Genomic DNA, 18,559 nt, shown 5'->3' on the forward strand with positions numbered 1-18,559 from the left:
TTTTGACCCCATTTTGACCCGTTTTCAGTGTTTAGCTTGAAAAAAAGAAAAATAGTATCAGTTATTATTCTTTCACATTGAGATTCACTGTCTTTAGCTCATTTTCAGTGAGGAACATGAATCTGAAAAACATTTGTGAGCCCCTCTTGCTTAACCACCCCCCTGCACATTTCTATTACACAGGAGGTGTCCCCGGATCATTTTCACCCGTATCACTTTGGGAGGTTTACACATTTTCTAAACTCTCTGATACAATAGTGATCACGCGTTGACATGGCAAAGGGTGAATTATGGGGGAAAAGGAGTGCAGATATTTTCTGGTCCTTCAGTTGCAATAAGAGCACTGGTGGCTCAATGGGAGAGCTTGGATTGAGTTTACTAACTTTCTTACCTTATCTTTCTCTCTCTGTAGCTCTCTCACTCAAAAACATAGTGTATATACACAGAAATTCGGAACGGAACATGAGCTATGATTATTTTCCTTTTTAAATTATTTCTCTATATGCCCGGGTCAAAATGACCCGAGCATCTTCTATGTAACAAAAACACGAACACCTTACAAGTGTTAAGATTCTCATAATCTCTGCAAAAGTTCTCTTTACTTAGTTTTGAAAGCAAATATTCCAATGTGCAGTTTAACTGTGCAGTGGGAAAAGTCATCTATAATGGCTTAATGATTAGGGTGATCTCAAGAACAGATGGTTGCAGGTTCTTATCCTAGTCTTCCCATTCCATAAAGCCCTCAAGTAAGACAACTTACCCCACTTTGCTCCAGGGACTGTAGCTAATACCCTATAAATAACTAAGTCGCTTTGGATAAAAGAGTCACCTAAATGTAATGCAATGCAATCGCACAGAAGAGTGAGGGTACTGAAAAAGTACTGTGAGGGGGCGCTGTGGTGCAGCGCGCTAAGCCCCCCACTTTTGGGCTTGCAAGCCGACGGGGACCCCAGTTCGAGACCGCCCGGGATAATTTCCTGTTCGCACCCCGTCTCTCTGTCCCACTCGCTTCCTGTCACCATCTCAGACTGTCCTATCAAGTAAAGGCATAAAAGCCCCTAAAAATATATATATTTTAAAAAGTGCTATGAACTGGAGTAGCTAAGGTAATAACTGCAATTAAAAGGTTTTAATGTTGGTGTGCATGTTGGAGATTGACAAAATTAGTGCTGAACTAGTAAGTCCGTGTCTAAATATCAGTCCTATAACTGCCAAAGACTATTACTCTTCTCTTACCGTGCCATGAGTGCAGGTGCTGGATCTCCTATACTCCTCCTCCATTATTTCCTGTCCTCCTGCACTGTTCTCCAGAACAACCGGAATCCTCTACAAATAAAAGACACACAATGGACACACAATGAAATGAGTATTAAGATGTTGCTCTTTGGAAATGGGTGTTTTTTTTTTGTACGTGTGTGCTATTGCATTTTTCAAAACATGGCTTTCATGTCCACAGAGAAAAAGTGAAAATGAAAGCCCAATTGGGAAACTCCAACTCCACTCCACAGCACACAAGTGAACACTGCATACTGCACACAACGACATTGCATTCATGCCTTACCCGTGCAAGGGGGCAGCCCTCAATGGCGCCTCAAGAGAGCAGTGCGGCAGGACGGTACCATGCTCAGGGTACCTCAGTCATGCAGGAGGATGGGGGACAGCACTGGTTAATTACTCCCACTCCCCCCACCAACCTGGAATCGAACCGGCAACCGTTGGGCTATAAGACACCCTAACCGCTTACCCATGACTGCCCTTAAGAGTTCAGTGTCTATGTATTTATCACAGCCTACATCTAATTAAGTTATCAGTAACCTTTTTTTACTACAGGAACACAATTCATAAATGCAAAAAGTAGCATCCAAGATTAAATTAGTCTCACCCTTTGGCCTTTTTGCCATCTCTGCACCATCGGACTGATGAGCCTGGGAAGGGAAGGCTGGGAAGGGAAGGCTGGGCGGGGAAGGCTGGGCTGGGAAGGTTGCTTCAGCGGGCTGGGTGGGACTCCAGGGAAACACGTTGTCTACAACAACAATAAATGGCACGCCAATTCAGATTCAGTATGGATGATGAAGATTAGTAACAAACAAAAAAACATTGACATACTGCATGTAGTGGTATTTAAAGGTTAGATACAAAACAGAAACGGGGGAGAAATGCACTTTTTAATAACAGGAGCGCCACAGAGTATTGTTGGAAATACTTTCATTTTAAGGACGTTTAAAATAAAGGGTATAGGAAGCTGTTCATTCAAGTACATTACCATCAAAAGGTTTTGCCACCAGGCAGATGTGTAGGTTATCTGTGATGAGGTATTGGAAAACGTCCTCACCAATAGCTGTGTCAGATTCCTCAAATAACTTCAAATCCGTTGATCCTTTGACTGAAAAAGAAGTTCATCATTTTGTTATTCAGTTGGATTTTAAAAAAACGTGTCAGGGGTGATAATGTGGAACAAAAACAAACATGAATACAATTGTGAGTCTGCTCATTAATGTTATTTAATGTAATATGTTAATTGTGAACACAAAACGCTTCAGGTTCCTCTCGTCTTTGTTATGTATGTAACCCCATCAATCACTTTTTGATTTTAAGTTCTGTTCACATAAGTATGCATGTAAAATGCAAAGCAACCAGTGCTGACTTTATTCTTTTGGATAATCTCTTAGCCTACACGATGAGCACCAGCTGCTCTGTTCTTTTAGTTGAACACGTCATAGAGCGACACTTCATGCAAAATCCATGAAATGTACTCACAAAAAAGAAAGCTGACCTTCTTCCATGACAAACTCAAAAGTGCATGGAGGAGGCTGCAGTTCAATGCTCTTCTTTTAGGAACATTGTGTGTTCTGAAATGAAATCACAAGGAAGAACACTAAATCACACCTAGAGTAAAATTGCACAGCAACAACACTGACACCAAAATGTGTACAGGTAGCCTACAATGCTCACGTTGTTTATCTTGAAACGTCACTCAAAAGCTGCAGTCTTCATCTCGTTCATGTTAGTCATGAGAAACTGGAAGGTCTGTTGCTTAAATAACAGTAGCGACTGCTTCAAATATTTTCTTCACCTGTGTTAACGCCATGTATTCATAGGCACACGGCGTCGGTACAAACGCATTGACCACTGACTTGTAGGCACTGACTCGAGAGATGAGCTTTATTTGCACTTCGCAGTGGAATAATGCTGCAGCGTGACAAGCGCTCACTCGGGGAAAAAGATTTGCTATGCTTAGATCAGATGAGTAAAGCTTGTCATAGTAACATCACGCATTACCGACAAAAATCCCACCACAGAACAGATATACTCTTTTGACATTACCGTAGTGGTCCAGCTCTAGCTTTCGGTTAGAATCGTAACACCTATTCAACGAAGCCCATTCAATGCGTCCGTAGTTAGCACGCTTCTAGCTGGCTATCACTGCAAATCCCCAATTCCACGCAGTCTACTTCACGGCCAACATGTTAACGGCGCGCGCCAGTAGGCTAGGCCTACTTTCAATTCAAATTACTTGTTTGAAATAAAACGGCCATAACTCACATCAAAACAAATGGGCGTTGTGTTTTTCATACACAGCATAACTTGTATCAAACCTGGACGAACGTCGAAAGACCACGAATAGTACCACCAAGAGTTCAGTTGGCGCCACAAGTGGTTTTAGCTAGCTCCAGGGCTAGTTTAAATGTCATGCAATTAGCTGCTAACATGCGAGCTATCCCCCCGTCTTGCTCAGTCACTGGGGCAAGCCCACCCTCATTGGAGTGATTTAAATTATGCACACGGTGGTCATCGCAGAATCTTAACTCAGAAGTAGGCATATCATAACACAATCTTGCATTTTATATTCGCTCAAGTCCACGGGTCTGTTGTTCAAAGTTCTCAAGGTTGGCTAGTTATAACCTCTGCTGAGGTAACCAGTGAGGGTACACACTGCTCTTACACTAGTGCCCCTGTCACGAATATGGTGTTGTATAAATACATTGACATGTTGTTTTAACGTGTTATTATTAATATCCATGTGTATAAAGCCCTTGGTGGAAATCTTGTAAAATAGAATAGGACCTTACCTTTCACCGCGATATTGGAAAATTTAATGGCGTCCATCTGTCTTTCTCCTCGCAAGCTTCATCAATACCCCGGATGAAGTAAACAACTCTACACCAGAGTATATTTTATTAACACGCGATTGTAACACTCGTACCAGAGTTACTTTTACACTGCAAGTGTACATGTTTGGCAAATCAACTCCAGAATCAACTCTAATCAACACTGACATTTTTATCACTGAAAAATTAACTCTCTTTAACTGCTGATTTTGCTGTGCACACACACACACACACACACACACACACAGACACACACACACACACACACACACACACACACACACACACACACACACACACACACACACACACACACAGACACACAGACACGCACACGCACACGCACACACACACACACACAGACACATTCACACGCACACACATTCACATATACACAAACATACACACAGACACTCTCTCTGCATGTGTGTAAGAATCTGACTCATTTTTCATTACTGCGATAATCAATGCTACACGGATCCATTGACTTTCACTAGCTTAGCGACATGCTGAAGTAGGTGTGTTTTTGCGTGTGTTGACAATTGACCCCTTTATATAAGTTACGTCTTCACTGACTCTGTGCGCACATTTTTGGCTCAAACACACACACACACATACAAACAGTACAGAAACCTAAAGAGAGAAGACTTGTGTACGGTTGTAAAAAAATAGATCCTAAAAGTACACTTGTTACGCTATTCTGAGAGGAAACTAACTGCTCCAGAAGTATGGGAGATGATTGTGGTTAGAAGAAGATAAACTTACCAACTGGACTCACCAGCAGGAATGCCTGTGTCTGTGGCGCCCAATTCATATCTTAAGTTCGTGACCATCCATTTTCTTATTTAGAAAAAAAACAAAAAAAAAAACACCTGGCTAGTTTCTTTAGGAATCTCAGCTAACCCCACTTACATGACATGGAGTGGATGAAACACAATCTTCACTGATATCCCCCCTTCACTCTCTCTCTCTCTCTCTCTCACACACACACACACACACACACACACACACACACACACACGCACACACATGCAGACACATTCACACACACACACATTCACATATACACAAACATACACACAGACACTCTCTCTCTCTCTGCATGTGTGTAAGAATCTGATTTATTTTTCATTACTGCGATAATCAATTTGCTTATTAGACCCCCAAAAAGTAATTATTTCTAGTGATCACATGGAGAGGTATAAATATTGAAATTAGGTTATGCACACACACACACACACACACACACACACACACACACACACACACACACACACACACACACACACACACACACACACACACACACACACACACACACACACACACACACACACCATTTAAAATAAACAATGCACTCATCATCACACCTTTCCCCAGAGTTCAATTACGTAACAGGCCTTTTCAAAACCTGACTCACAACAACATATGTTTTGCCTGTAGGTGTCGTGAGCATATAGCAAATGTATAGCTTTGCACCTGGAACCAATATCAAAAGGTTGAAAAGTTGCCCTAATTAGTGTTTCTCAACAGGGCGTAGAGGAGCCCTAAGGGGGAGTTAGAAGGGTAGTATGTGCATCATGGCTATTATTTATATAAAAAAGGACAAATACCTTGTAGTTGTGCTGCCTTGCCTTCAAGATAAAAGTCTGCAGAATTTCAGGATGTTGCATTGCTGTTGAACACAAAGGGATGAAGTAGGCAACTGTACTGTAACTAGGCTACTGTCCACAGGTAAATACATACATAAATATTCCCGAGCTTGTTTATGTTGCTATAGGCTCAATAATTTACGGATGTTTTAGAATGTTGCATTATTGGAGTCATGGCTCTTTTATAGAATTTGGAGGATATGGTTCTTTTATAGAATTTTCCACAAGTTTAGCAGCTGAAACGGGCCAAAAGAGCCATTTGTTGTTTGGGCTCCCTTCAGGGTGCTGCTGTTGTTGTTCACACACTCAGAGTGCACCGTGGGTAATAAATATCATCCATCATCTACCGGCAGACTGTCAATCTTCATCTCCATGGTGACATCCAGCCCTCCATCACGGCACATGTGTTTAGCAGGGTAGTTCCAGGACACTCCCACATCGCGGTGTGTGTGTGTGTGTGCGTGTGTGTGTGTACGTGTATGTGCGTGCATGTGTGATGTTCCAGGACACTCTGATGCCAGATGTCTACTCCTCTCTCCGGAGTGTATGATGAACTTCACAAAACTCAATTAACTTCTCTAACCAGTGAACCTTCGTGACTTCATCGAGTCATTAAGGAAATGTGAAATTAGGACACTGGGATGTTTTTGCAAGAACAACAAAAAAAGGTGTTAAGGACATTAGCATTTTGTATTGCTTTTTGATTCTGAAAAACCTTTTTGCAATTGCAGCGCCATTCTTTCTTTTTTTGCAACAAAAGAAAACAAATCCTCAATTTTTTTCTCTTATGTTATGGTCTCTATTCTATATTTCATTATATATGTATTCAATGGTTGTTCAATATTGCCTTAGCTTTTTACCTATTCACATTTTAAGGTTAATTTAGCCTTCATAAACTGAAAGTAAACATGAAATCTTAACATTATGTAACACTTTCTATGAAGACCATGTAGCGGACCGCCTCTCTAACTTGGCCAGTCAGGGGACTGCGCTACCTTTTCCTCACACACTAGCCTACACTTCCCATCGAACACCACGGCGCTCCGAGTCATGCGGGGAGTGGCCCCTTGTTAAATAGCCCAAGTTCAAGCTCAATGGCGGGTGAAAATGTTCTGCCATTACAGCGCGTGCAGAGAAGCAGAGCGAGAGAAAAGAAGAGGAAAAGTGTACTCCATGAAGATAAGTTTCGCACAGCCCTCGCACGTTTTCAGCTCCATTCCTTGTGCCGGGAAGAACGGAGTAGAAGTCAAGTTGTGAAGAGGATTCTTGTCTGCTGTTCGGCAAGGTGAAACCCACGTGGACCTGGGCAACTCCAACAACGCTGGAGTCGTTGTTCTCGTGCACCTTTGCTGGCGTTCAGACCTGGAGGCATCCTCAGATCACATTTGCTGTCAGGACCAGGGGCGGAGCACTGGTATTGTGACGGGGGGGGATATGTGTCAGTGGCCCCCCTCACACCTAATGATTAAAAAATACCGGCAATAAAGGCATTTAACACCAACTTTGCTGTTTAGCATAATACTGAACTACTTAAAAATACTGAAATATCGCAAATGGGACCTCTGAGGTGTTTAGAAATCCAAAGCCATTGGTAGGGGGCCCCCCTTAGTGGTGAGGCCGGGGGTTTCTGGCCCCTATGCCCCCCTCTCTGCTCCGCCACTGGTCAGGACGCATCTTGGATCAGGGCGAACAGAACACTTGAACACAACGGACGGTAAACTTTCATCTTCGTGCACCTGGCTCTTCCTCCACTCTCAAACCTCGTGGCTGCTCTTACAGCTCTCATCCCAGCCACCTCTCCACACACACACGCGCGCGCACACACACACTCGCCCAACACGCACATAATTATGGACCTTTACAGACTATATTTATGTTTGTGTTTATTATTTTCGAAACCTTGAATGCCTTGTTTGAATTATGAACTCGTGATCACTAAAAGAAAAGAAAAGATAACTTTGTGTTGAACTGATTTATTTGTATTTTGTGTTTAAATGCTGACGTGGCATCTCTTACTTAAAACTTTGGTAGTTTGTTAAACTGTCTGGCGCCTGAACCAGACTTTTAAAGTACATTTTCATATTCACCCTCAGTAGGCTAGGGGGTGTCACGTTACAACCATATCTATAGCGCATGATGAGTGCATTTGTATCAAATTATAATGCACATTATAATTACTTACAACACATTATGACTACACCCCTGATGTTTCATGATACTTAATATTAACTGTTATGAATAACCATGAATCTAGCTTATAATGCTTTATAAATCCAAGGGTGTTATGAGTGATTGTAACCAGGGCTTTGAACCGTTATTTTTTTCCAAACGTTCCGTTCCGAACAGAAACGGAATTATAACGTTTCCGGTTCTGAGTTCCACCAATAAATTGACGTTCCCGAACCGGTTAGAACCAAAAAATATTGTTCCCGGAACGGTTAATTTCGTTCCTGTCAGCTGATTACTCCCCATAGGCCTAACTGACGTTAACCAAGAAAGACGGAAGTGCAAATGAGTCAGCCTACATTCAAAACTGTTTATTCAAGCGAAAGAAAAGAATATCCTCCAGAATTTTGTCATTCAGGGACGACCTAAGCGGAGAAGCAGAGAATAAACCTCAATGATGAAAATGTGCGCTCCACGCTGACTTGGGTCACGGGGAGCACTATGATGGACATTGTGAGTTTGTGCATATTTTAAGCGGCCAAGGATGCCCAATAACGCTGAACATTGTTGGTGCGCTTTACACGCGCTTCCCTGCAATGTCTTACAATAATGCGATGCAAACTCTGTCCTTTTGTATGACAGTGGTTTCTCTTAATTAAGAAGTGAAGACTTTGTAATCTACAGCTCTCTCTCCATTCAGTCAGAGAATGTCTGATGTCACACAGGACATGAACCTCAGCCGTCATGGTAACGTGCACAGGAAAATAATGACTTTTTTTTTTTAGTTTGAGGAACGGTATTAACCGGTATTAACCGGTTACCATTATTTTTAAATAAGTGTTCCCGTTCCAGAACATAAAAAATAATAACGTTTCTGGTTTCGTTTCTGTTCCCTGTAAAATACAAAAAGTTCCTGGTTTTCGTTTTCGTTCCTTGAACCGGTTCGAAGCCCTGATTGTAACTGGATATAAACCACAGGCAGCCTGATGGGGCAGTAGTGCATTATGATAGTCTGATAAACCAGCCTAAATGTGAGACCGGAGTAATTTAGTTTGGCCCCGATGAACGATACCTCGGAAGACTGTTGATGAGAACAACCTGTTGTTTTTTCAAAATATGCCGGCACTCTGACTAGGGCTGAGTACCGATCAGAATTTTTCGGTTTCGGTTCCGGTTCCAGAACCTACGTTTCAATGCCGGTTCCTGACGGTGCCATTTTCGGTTCCTAATTTATAAACACTGAACGAAATGTTTAAAAATCTCAAACGACCACCGAGCCTACCTCATTATCCAGTTGAAGTTCCCGGGAATTTATTTTAAATTGAGAACTACAATCTAAATCCAACCCTATCCATTTCCGGGTTGTGCATCTTTGCATCGGAGTATCAGGTCATAGTCATACAGTCGATGTTCATGGCAATCGCGCAGACAATCGTGCGAATTTACCTGATTACAAACTGAACCAGCATGAAGTTTTGCATCAGCCCCAGACAACTTGAGCGGCAAAACAACAAGGAGAAACTCATATTTCATTTTTTACGCTGCACACGCTCCTTTTAAAACATGCCCTGTGTGAGGGGATTTTGGCCTCGCGCAGGGACTGTTAAATGGAAAAGCATGGTGTACTGTCTGACCTGTCACTGCCGTCCCGTTGACTGTCAGGATTTGGCCTGTTGAAACTTTTCCAACTTTTGTCTTAAAATCAGGCAATTTTGCAGTTTTTTTTAGCTAACAGGTATGCTGTTCTTGCAAACACTTTTAAAACAAGTAAGGTCGCCAAATTCCGCCCACTTCACTGTGAACGTGATAATGTCACTATTTCAAATACTATTTGATTATGTTATCGTATATTTTTGGATAGCGGCAACTGTGTAGATGAGGTAATGAGCAATATTAGCTAACATTGGTGGCCCTTTCTATCGTAATTTGGAGATAACGTCCAGCATGTCCAAAATCTAGTTTCAGCACAATTCGCCGGCGAAAGGCTCCCAATTCCGCCCGCTTGATTTCAGGTCACGTCGGTATTTCCGTTAGCCTACTGTTATTCCTTCATGCTGTTTTGCTTATTTCGTTCACACTTGTAGTCCTAAAGCGAAACAGGGAAGCAGCCAGGGCAAGTTTTTAGCCAGAATGTCGTCGTGAAATTAAAGTTCCACCTTCATGCTGCCATTACGACACCCTTCATTACAATGCTGTTTATGGCCGTTTGACTCAGTTTTAAATGTCATCACCGTTTCAAATTGTATGCATACGAACTCCGTATCATGTCGATATCCATTCCTGACTTAAACAGTGGATACATAATTAACTATCATCACTTATAAGTAGGCGGGCGGATTTGGGGAACGGGCGGAGGCGACTTGGCTATAGCTTGTTACGCACGCAGTGAAGCACTGGGCGCGCTCTGTTTCGAGTTCTTTGCATTGTCCGTAATTATAGGCTACCAAACGGAAAAAAAATATCCACATAGAAGAAATCAAGTCTTCAGTTTCAATAATACACGTTACTGCCTTCCGTGGCACAAAGAAAGTCTCTCGCGGCCAAAAGTGACTGAGCTCACCTGATGCTTCTGATATGAGTTTACATTTTATTGACATGAAATTTAAACTTTGCAATGATTCACGGTGTAATCCAAAAAGTCAGAGAATGCGCGCACCCACCACTAAAGGGAAAAGGTCCCCAACACTGTTTGATGAGTCATGGTGGAGTGAACAGTGTTGCCGACTTTTACTTTCCTCATACGCCGATGTAACCATCTGCGTGAGAATGATGGAATGCTTCGTTTGCACACCTCTGGCTGTTTCTTGGCTCGCAGTGGCTGTGTCGAAGACAAAGTTTGAATTCTTTGCCGTCTACAAACGCTAGAAATAGGCTACTCTTCTCGGTAAACCTACACAAATTAAAGATGGGCTGATGGTAGTTTCTCTCGTAACAGCGTTAGTATCCATAGATGATTTGACGACCTGTTTAAAAGGGGGTTGTAGCCTGCCAGCAGTCTCTGCAAGCCAGAATGATCACAATTAATGTTACCAGATTTTTTGCCAGAAGCGGCTGCCGTTCTGACTGCGTTAACGTTCTGGGATTATAAATGCGAAATGATAACTGACGTGATGGACATCTAGGAACCGAAATGTGGAACCGACAGCCAAGGCACGTTTCGATGCCAAGTAGAACCTTAGCCTTTCATTCAATTCCATTAAGGAACCGAATTTCGGTACCCAGTCCTAACTCTGACCAATCGGTGATCTTTGGCGTTGATGTGCTTTCCCAGCGGTGTTGAGAGGTTCGCCCACTTTAATTCAAAACAAATCGCTGCGTTGTGATTGGTTTTGCCAGATCAGGGCACAGCGTTCAAAACTTTCTCAGATCCGAGGCCAGACCTACTCGCTAGCTGAAAAATTTCGGCATCCAGCGGGTGGCGCTGCTTTACCAGGCTAGCATTATGATGTATTAGATTAGATTTTTAGTTGCGATTAGATTGCCTTTATTGTCCCCAAGGGGTAATTTGTTTCCACCACCATCAAACAAGTTTACAGCCAACATGAACACAAAAACATATACAATAGAGCAGTGGTTCTCAACTGGAACAGTCTTGGGACCCACCATTTTCCAATCTCATTCAGTCGCGACCCAATTTTTTTTAGCGATACTCGAATGACTGGTTGCACGCTACTATCGCGCATAAACATTCTGATTTTATCTATGACGACAGATGACATAAGTTCAATCGCCTATCAAAATAAAAGTTGTTAATTGTTGCAGGGAAAGTTGGATGTTTTTTTGTTTTTTTAGCGAATCAATGAATTATGTTTTTTTTTCACCATGGCTCTGCGACCCACCCATGACCCCTCCGCGACCCACTTTTGGGTCGCGACCCACCAGTTGAGAAACGCTGCAATAGAGTACACAAGGACATCAAGTGCAATACACATGCACACACAGATACTGTCATAGGCCTACTCTCACACACACATACACACACAGCCACTCATATTATATTATAGATGTGCATTATACAGTGCATTATAGATGCATCCATAAGATTTAATGGAGCACATAGTGATGACTTATGATCTCACATGGAAAATTACAGCATCTTATGAGTCCTTATGACAGTTTATCCTCCAGGTCTGTGCATAGAGGGGTATAAGTACTCATAATGTACTCAGGCAGCCTGTAGTTTATATCCAGTCGTGATCACTCATAACACTCTTGGATTTACAAAGCATTTCAATCTAGATTCACTACCTAGACAAGATGGAAGGGTACATGACATGTGCCATTTACCAGTGCTGTCGCAACTTGCCGTGTCCACTATAGTGTTATGTTCTACCTCTATGATCCTACACTTGTATTTGGTAAAATGAGTCGGTGAGTGTGTGTGTTCATGAACTTGTGTGTTTACGTATGTGGATTGTTGGAGCACTAAGGATAATAAAACAAAAGAAACAACAGAGTGGGAAAATACAGCCCAAAGAAGGAAAGGAGGCGAGAAGAGGAGGAGCGGAGAGGAGAGGAGAGGAGCGGAGCGGAGCGGAGGAGAAATCAATAGTGAGGCAGGTGACGGAGAGCGAGTGTAGTCGCAGCCAAGGTAGTGAATGGATAAAAATAGATAGTGTGCTTGACAGATCCATCTGTTTTACCTGGGGTTGGACGGGGCGGACACAGGCCTACAGAAGCACACTATAAAGCAACAAAAACAGCAGTATCAATAGGCAGCACCAATAGCAAGGAAAACCAAAGCACCTCAGGACACACTCATGGTTGACATGTGTCTGCAAGGGATATTATGGATAGGACAGAAGAGGGTTGTCAAAGGTTAAAGTAGGCCTACATTTGTGGTGTAACTACAACACTATGATATTACATAGCTCTTACACCATTTACTCCATTGTACCTAATGAGATAGGTAGACTCTGCTATTAAATGAAAAACATTAAAAACAAGGACCCACCACAAACTTGATCCAACCAGATTGACCGGCTGCAGTGGATGTGGGTAGTCACTAAAGGCCCTGTGCATTGTCATAGTGGTGTAGTACTATGAAGTGTTTTCAATGACTTCCACAGTTTCAATCTAGTGGAACGGCCTGCATTAACCCTTTAAGACACGCCGTTATGAATTTGATGTTACCAGAATGGCAATGACCAAGTCATAGTGCATAACTATAGTAAGGTCGCCAAATTCCGCCCACTTCACTGATCACTCCACTGAAAACGTGATAATATCACTATTTCAAATACTGTTTAATTATGCTATCGTATATTTTTGGATAGCGGCAACTGTGTAGATGAGGTAATGAGCAATATTAGCTAACATTGGTAGCCTTTCTATAGTAATTTGGCGATAAGGTCCAGCATGTCCAAAATCTAGCTTCAGCACAATTCACCGGCAAAAGGCTCCCAAATCCACCCGCTTGATTTCAGGTCACGTCTGTATTTCCGTTACTGTTTATTATTTCTTCATGCTGTTGTGCTGATTTCGTTCACACTTGTAGTCCTGGCTTTACCGATGCAGGAACTGTGATTAGTTTGGTCGTTACTGTGGAAACGGTTGAATAAGTTTGGTCCTATAGTAGGGCTGTAACGATACACCCAACACTCGATTCGGTTTCTATCACGATATGTGACCCACGGTTCGATACGCCCCACAATTTCAGGGGAAAAAAAATAAATAATAATATATATTTTTTAAATAATAATAATAAAAAAAATATATATGTATGATGAAATCCAAGGAACTCTTCGTCTTCATTAAAAAGCTTTTAATTAAATGTGTGTTGACATCAAAACACAACACAGTGAAAAAAGGGATATTATAGTTCACCATGGAAAATAGGCTAATTATTAATAGGCTTAGATCATATGCCGAGATGCTGATCGTGTGAGAAAGCCAGAAACAGAGAGAGAAGGGTCTGGGTGCCAGTAAGTGGCCTAATTAACAAGTCAACCGTCTCACTTTATCAAACAAACATATCCAAACATTGCCTGAAAAGGACACTGGTCATATGTCGTCAGGAAACATGCTGTATGGAATATGATTAAGTTTCTTAATCATTAAAGCAACGATTAATTTTGATGTTAAATACTTATCGTGCAGCAGCTCACGCCCATAACATGTAGGCTACAATCAAAACTCGGAATGAACCTTTATGTTCTCAGTCACTGCTGCGCAACACACATGAGTGATTCTCTAATTCGCCTACACTTTTAAGTCCGTGGATTTTATTTGGCAATTCCACTAACTATTAACTGCATCCAATGATGTTTTGGACATTAGAAAACATTTATCTTTCATATAATACAGAAAGTGTAGACATAGCATTATTTCCCTCAGCAAGAATGAATATTTAATACTGGTTTTGGGCGTTTTCATGCCGTCCTGTTTTCCAAATGTCAGATTCAGTCTTCATATTAGCATGTAAAGAAACTTGTTTTGCCCAAGACGATTGCAAATGTTGATTCACAGTAATCATCACAATATGACAAAACTGTCAGAAAGACCACTGTCCTTTCCATTATACATGAAATTTGCCATTTTGTGTGTGTCCACGAAAACTGTGTTAACCGTGTCACGGTCTGAAACCTCCACCATAAATCAGTAATGGTTTGGTCTTAGGCCATACGAATAACATCACGTGATGTCATAACCTCTTTGGCAGGATACAGGAAGACTTTTTGGTAAATTTTGAGCTCCATCCTTCCATAATTTAATACACTCTTTTTCATGTTCTCATAGCGGGAAAATTGCCTGTCAACTGTGTTATCAACATATTCATAAGAATCTGAATTAGAAATCACATGTAGAAAAACACAGATAAAGCATACAGATACATGAATTGATTAAGGTGTTGTGGTGGAATTTCTGAGGTCCTCAGTTAGCACAACACCATAAAAATGGCTGAAATGTCAACGGTGTTACCGTCAATGGTGTTACAATTAAGTATGACAGTCAGGGTTGCCAGATGAGGCTGATGATTTCCAGCCCAAAAAATGATCAAAATCCGCCCTAAAAACCCGCCCAATTCTATTGATTTATATGGCAGTGGGAAGGTTTTTCTGATAGATGCCATTTTTACCCGCACACGGCCATCCTAAGCAGCCCAATTGGGCGGGAACCAGCCCAATCTGGCAACACTGATGACAGTTGAGGAGGAGTATGTTTTTGCCAATTTATATCCATATTGACAGGCAAACAAACAAAATAATTTGTGTTCTAGGGAGATGGGTTTGTCTGCTCTATTTTTTTCTCCTAAAAAAGTGCCGACTTTGCACTGCACTGTTGACCGTAACACAGTTGAGTAACACGGTTGACTGTTTTGAAAGTGTTTTAGCGCTATTGATCCCTTATGTGTTGGAAAAATCCTATGAACATACACTAGGGATTATCTCTGGAGAAGGAAGTCTTGTGTAAGGAGGGTGACTATATTCAAATCAGACGTAACAGGGATTTATGATGAAAAATGTGTCAGTCTGTATCACAGTGACTCATAAAATCCTACTTATGAAGCTCAACAATCACATTTTCTATATCAGTTGCACAGATTAATGACAACATTACTGCTAAGGGACATAAGCACTTTCAAACATATATTGTTTCAACTCTGTAGTATTTTTATATATGTTTGAAATGACATAGTATTTGTCCATAACACTGTTGACAAAATAATTAAGCAAATGTTCGCTTTCATTAGAGTATTTATCAAATGATTTAAGATTAAGCTTGGCAATTTGTTTGTTAAGAATCTTAAATATATACACTATGTAAACATCTAGGTCATTTAGTTGAAAAACAAAATACTGATAATTGACATTTTGCTTTTGCCAAAAGCGTAGGGGAATCGTAGAATCACTCACATGTTGTCCTTTTGACATTTTGTCGAGGGAGAATGAATGCAAAGAAGAAGACGGGCTGGGCTGGGGGATATTGCAGAAGAGGGATGTGTGTGTGTGTGTGTGTGTGTGTGTGTGTGTGTGTGTGTGTGTGTGTGTGTGTGTGTGTGTGTGTGTGTGTGTGTGAGCACGCGCACGTGTATGTATGTGTTCACCCAGATTGTGTGTTTTTGTGTGTGTGTGTGTATTTGTGTGTGTGTGTGTTTGTTCACCCAGAGCCACTATTCATCTCCAGTTCTTGCCCTCTGACCAGACGCCCCTGCCTTCCTTAATAAATATCCTTGTCCCTCTCCAACACACACACACACACACACACACACACACACACACACACACACACACACACACACACACACACACACACACGTAAACTCCCTCTTGCTTCACATACACACGTACGTGTGCACACAATCACTCACGAACACACATGCACACACACACATACATACTATACACACACGCGCGCACACACACACACACACACACACACCAGACACGGCTTCCGGAAGAGACAGCTCTCAACCCCTCCTCACCGTGAGGGCAAGACACACACACACACACACACGCACACTAGAGTGTGGCTCGGGCCGTTTTTTTCTGTTCGAGCCCGGCCCTCAGCCGACAGAAAAGTGATCGACACCGACCCGAGCCCGAGACTAATTAAAATGTTAGTGTCCGAACCCGTCCGAAGCCCGAGACCACTGTGATAACAACAGAACCTGTGCGCAAGCAAGATTTTCTATGTGGGCTCCTCCATACTCAAAATAGCACGTGGTAAATAGCCAGGATAGGCAAAGACGTTAGGATGAGGCAATTTGCAGTAGCCTAATTTAGTTACACACGCATAGTAAGTATAAACACACACACAACACACACGTGACAGCGCAGCTTATGTTTCTGTGTACGAGTTATTGAGCTTGTGAAGGATGGTTGCCTGATGGTCTTGTTAACTTATTATTTATTAAAATGCGACATCGCCGACAGCACTGAGTTATATCAGCTGTCAATCAATGCCGTGCGGAGAGAGAGAGAGAAAGCGAGATAGAGAGAAAGTTTAAGTTTCCAACTTGCTGCAGCATTCCAGCGGGACTCCGCGTGCTTTATTCGCGCTCTGCTTGCCTTCATTGCCCGTTTGACAGCGCCAGGTTAAACTGAAAATGAACAGCGATTTGGGAGGTGGTCACCAAACAATCTGCGCGAGAGAGTTACACCAGGCGCGAAAATGAACAGCGATTTGCGATGTGGTCACCAACAATGCAATCTGCGCGAGAGAGTTACACCAGGCGCGTGCACGCATCATTCACAATGTATGATGGAATTACTCGTTTGATGTGGACAAGATAATTTATTGGTCTCCGCCATTGAGTGTGGTGGCGTAGTTGTGAAGGTTAATTAGGTTAGGTTTCGGCGCTCTTTTCTCTGCTGATAGACGACCCCAGCCATTTAGAATGTAAAGCCGTCTATTCTAATGCAAAACGCCACCAATGAAAATGTGAACAAACGTCCATAAAAATGACAGCCAATGCATTTTCAAATAAGATCTGGGATTGATTTTCGCGGCTCACTTCTGAGGGGAAATGTGGCTTGCTGCTTGCCCGAGTCAAATTTGTCAGTAGGCTAAAGGCTCAGTTATGCTTCCTACTTGTGCCACAGAGTGAGCTTGACGCAGCCATGATGCAGTTAATTCTTGTTTATGCCCTGTTTTGAAGCACGGTCTGCGCGATGTCGTTCCACGCTGAAACTGCCTTCAATACAAAGAGTAAACTAGACGTGTCGGTTGTTTTTTAGCATCACAGACTCGACGAGAATGAAAATGAAACATTAAATCTTTATATCACGTGCATGTTTGATCGCACTGGCAGCCACAGTAGTAGTTTGGAACAAAGAAGTGGCTCATTTGTCGAGGACGAAGCGGAATGTTTCCTCGACCTCGGAACCACTGTTCAACTGTCCAAATAACTTCAGCGTCGTAACTTGCACGCGCATGTGTTGTCTTCGGTTCGTGTAAATAAATCAAACAACAAAGCACGGGCAACTTATTTAATGAAGAGCTCACAGTCCGTAGACCGAAGAAGGTTAGAACAAGGAAGTAGCGCTTGTTCTCGACTCGAGGACAGAGCAGGCTGGTCGAGAGGACCAATCAGAGACCTATTTTCGCCCTTTCACGCCGTCGCTCCCTGCGTCGAGACACAATTTTGGGGAGGTGCCCCAGAGTACCTGCGTGATGGGGGGGCTTCACTCCATTAACTGCGCGGCTCACTGCATCATGATGCAGTGACGCTGATCTCGAGGCATAAACCACCCTTAAATAAACAACGACGCATGGGGTGCCGGGTCAGCCAGATGGAAAAAAAGAGATCTTGATGTAGACGTGCCCGCCTTGCCTACTTGGCGTGATGCAGATGACTGTGCTACGTGTTCATTGAATATGTATGTAGGCATGGCAGATTTTAAATGCAGGTCTGTTGATTGTGTTGGGCTATAATATTTTTTCTATAACCTTGCGAGCCGCCAAGTCAGGCGTCTCGCGAGCTGCGCAATGAGTAACAGGGCTATAAGCTAACCCGACAGTAGCCTGTTTGGCCCTCCAAGAGAATGCCATTTCCCCTGATGTCCATGCGGTCAATATAAAATCAGGAAAGGTTGCACGCACATAGTTACAACTGTAGCCTACAGTAAAAGTGACACCAATTAAGAACCTACTGTACGTGAAGGACATGACATGTCACAGCGGACAAAA

At 42.4% G+C, this 18,559-nt stretch overlaps 1 long non-coding RNA gene across 1 annotated transcript in view; it reads right to left on the reverse strand.

Annotated features, from left to right (window-relative positions):
* The window catches only part of LOC134437938 (uncharacterized), a 2,219-nt gene extending 269 nt beyond the window's left edge, over positions 1–1,950 (reverse strand). Inside the window, exons 1-2 of the long non-coding RNA XR_010032511.1 lie at positions 1,883–1,950; positions 1,237–1,326 (exon numbers count right to left, since the gene is read on the reverse strand). This is a non-coding gene — a long non-coding RNA (uncharacterized LOC134437938). The remainder of the gene's footprint in view (positions 1–1,236; positions 1,327–1,882) is intronic.
* Between the last annotated feature and the right edge of the window lie 16,609 nt (positions 1,951–18,559).

The sequence above is a fragment of the Engraulis encrasicolus genome, chromosome 21, assembly GCF_034702125.1.
Source record: "Engraulis encrasicolus isolate BLACKSEA-1 chromosome 21, IST_EnEncr_1.0, whole genome shotgun sequence".
Taxonomy (NCBI): domain Eukaryota; kingdom Metazoa; phylum Chordata; class Actinopteri; order Clupeiformes; family Engraulidae; genus Engraulis; species Engraulis encrasicolus.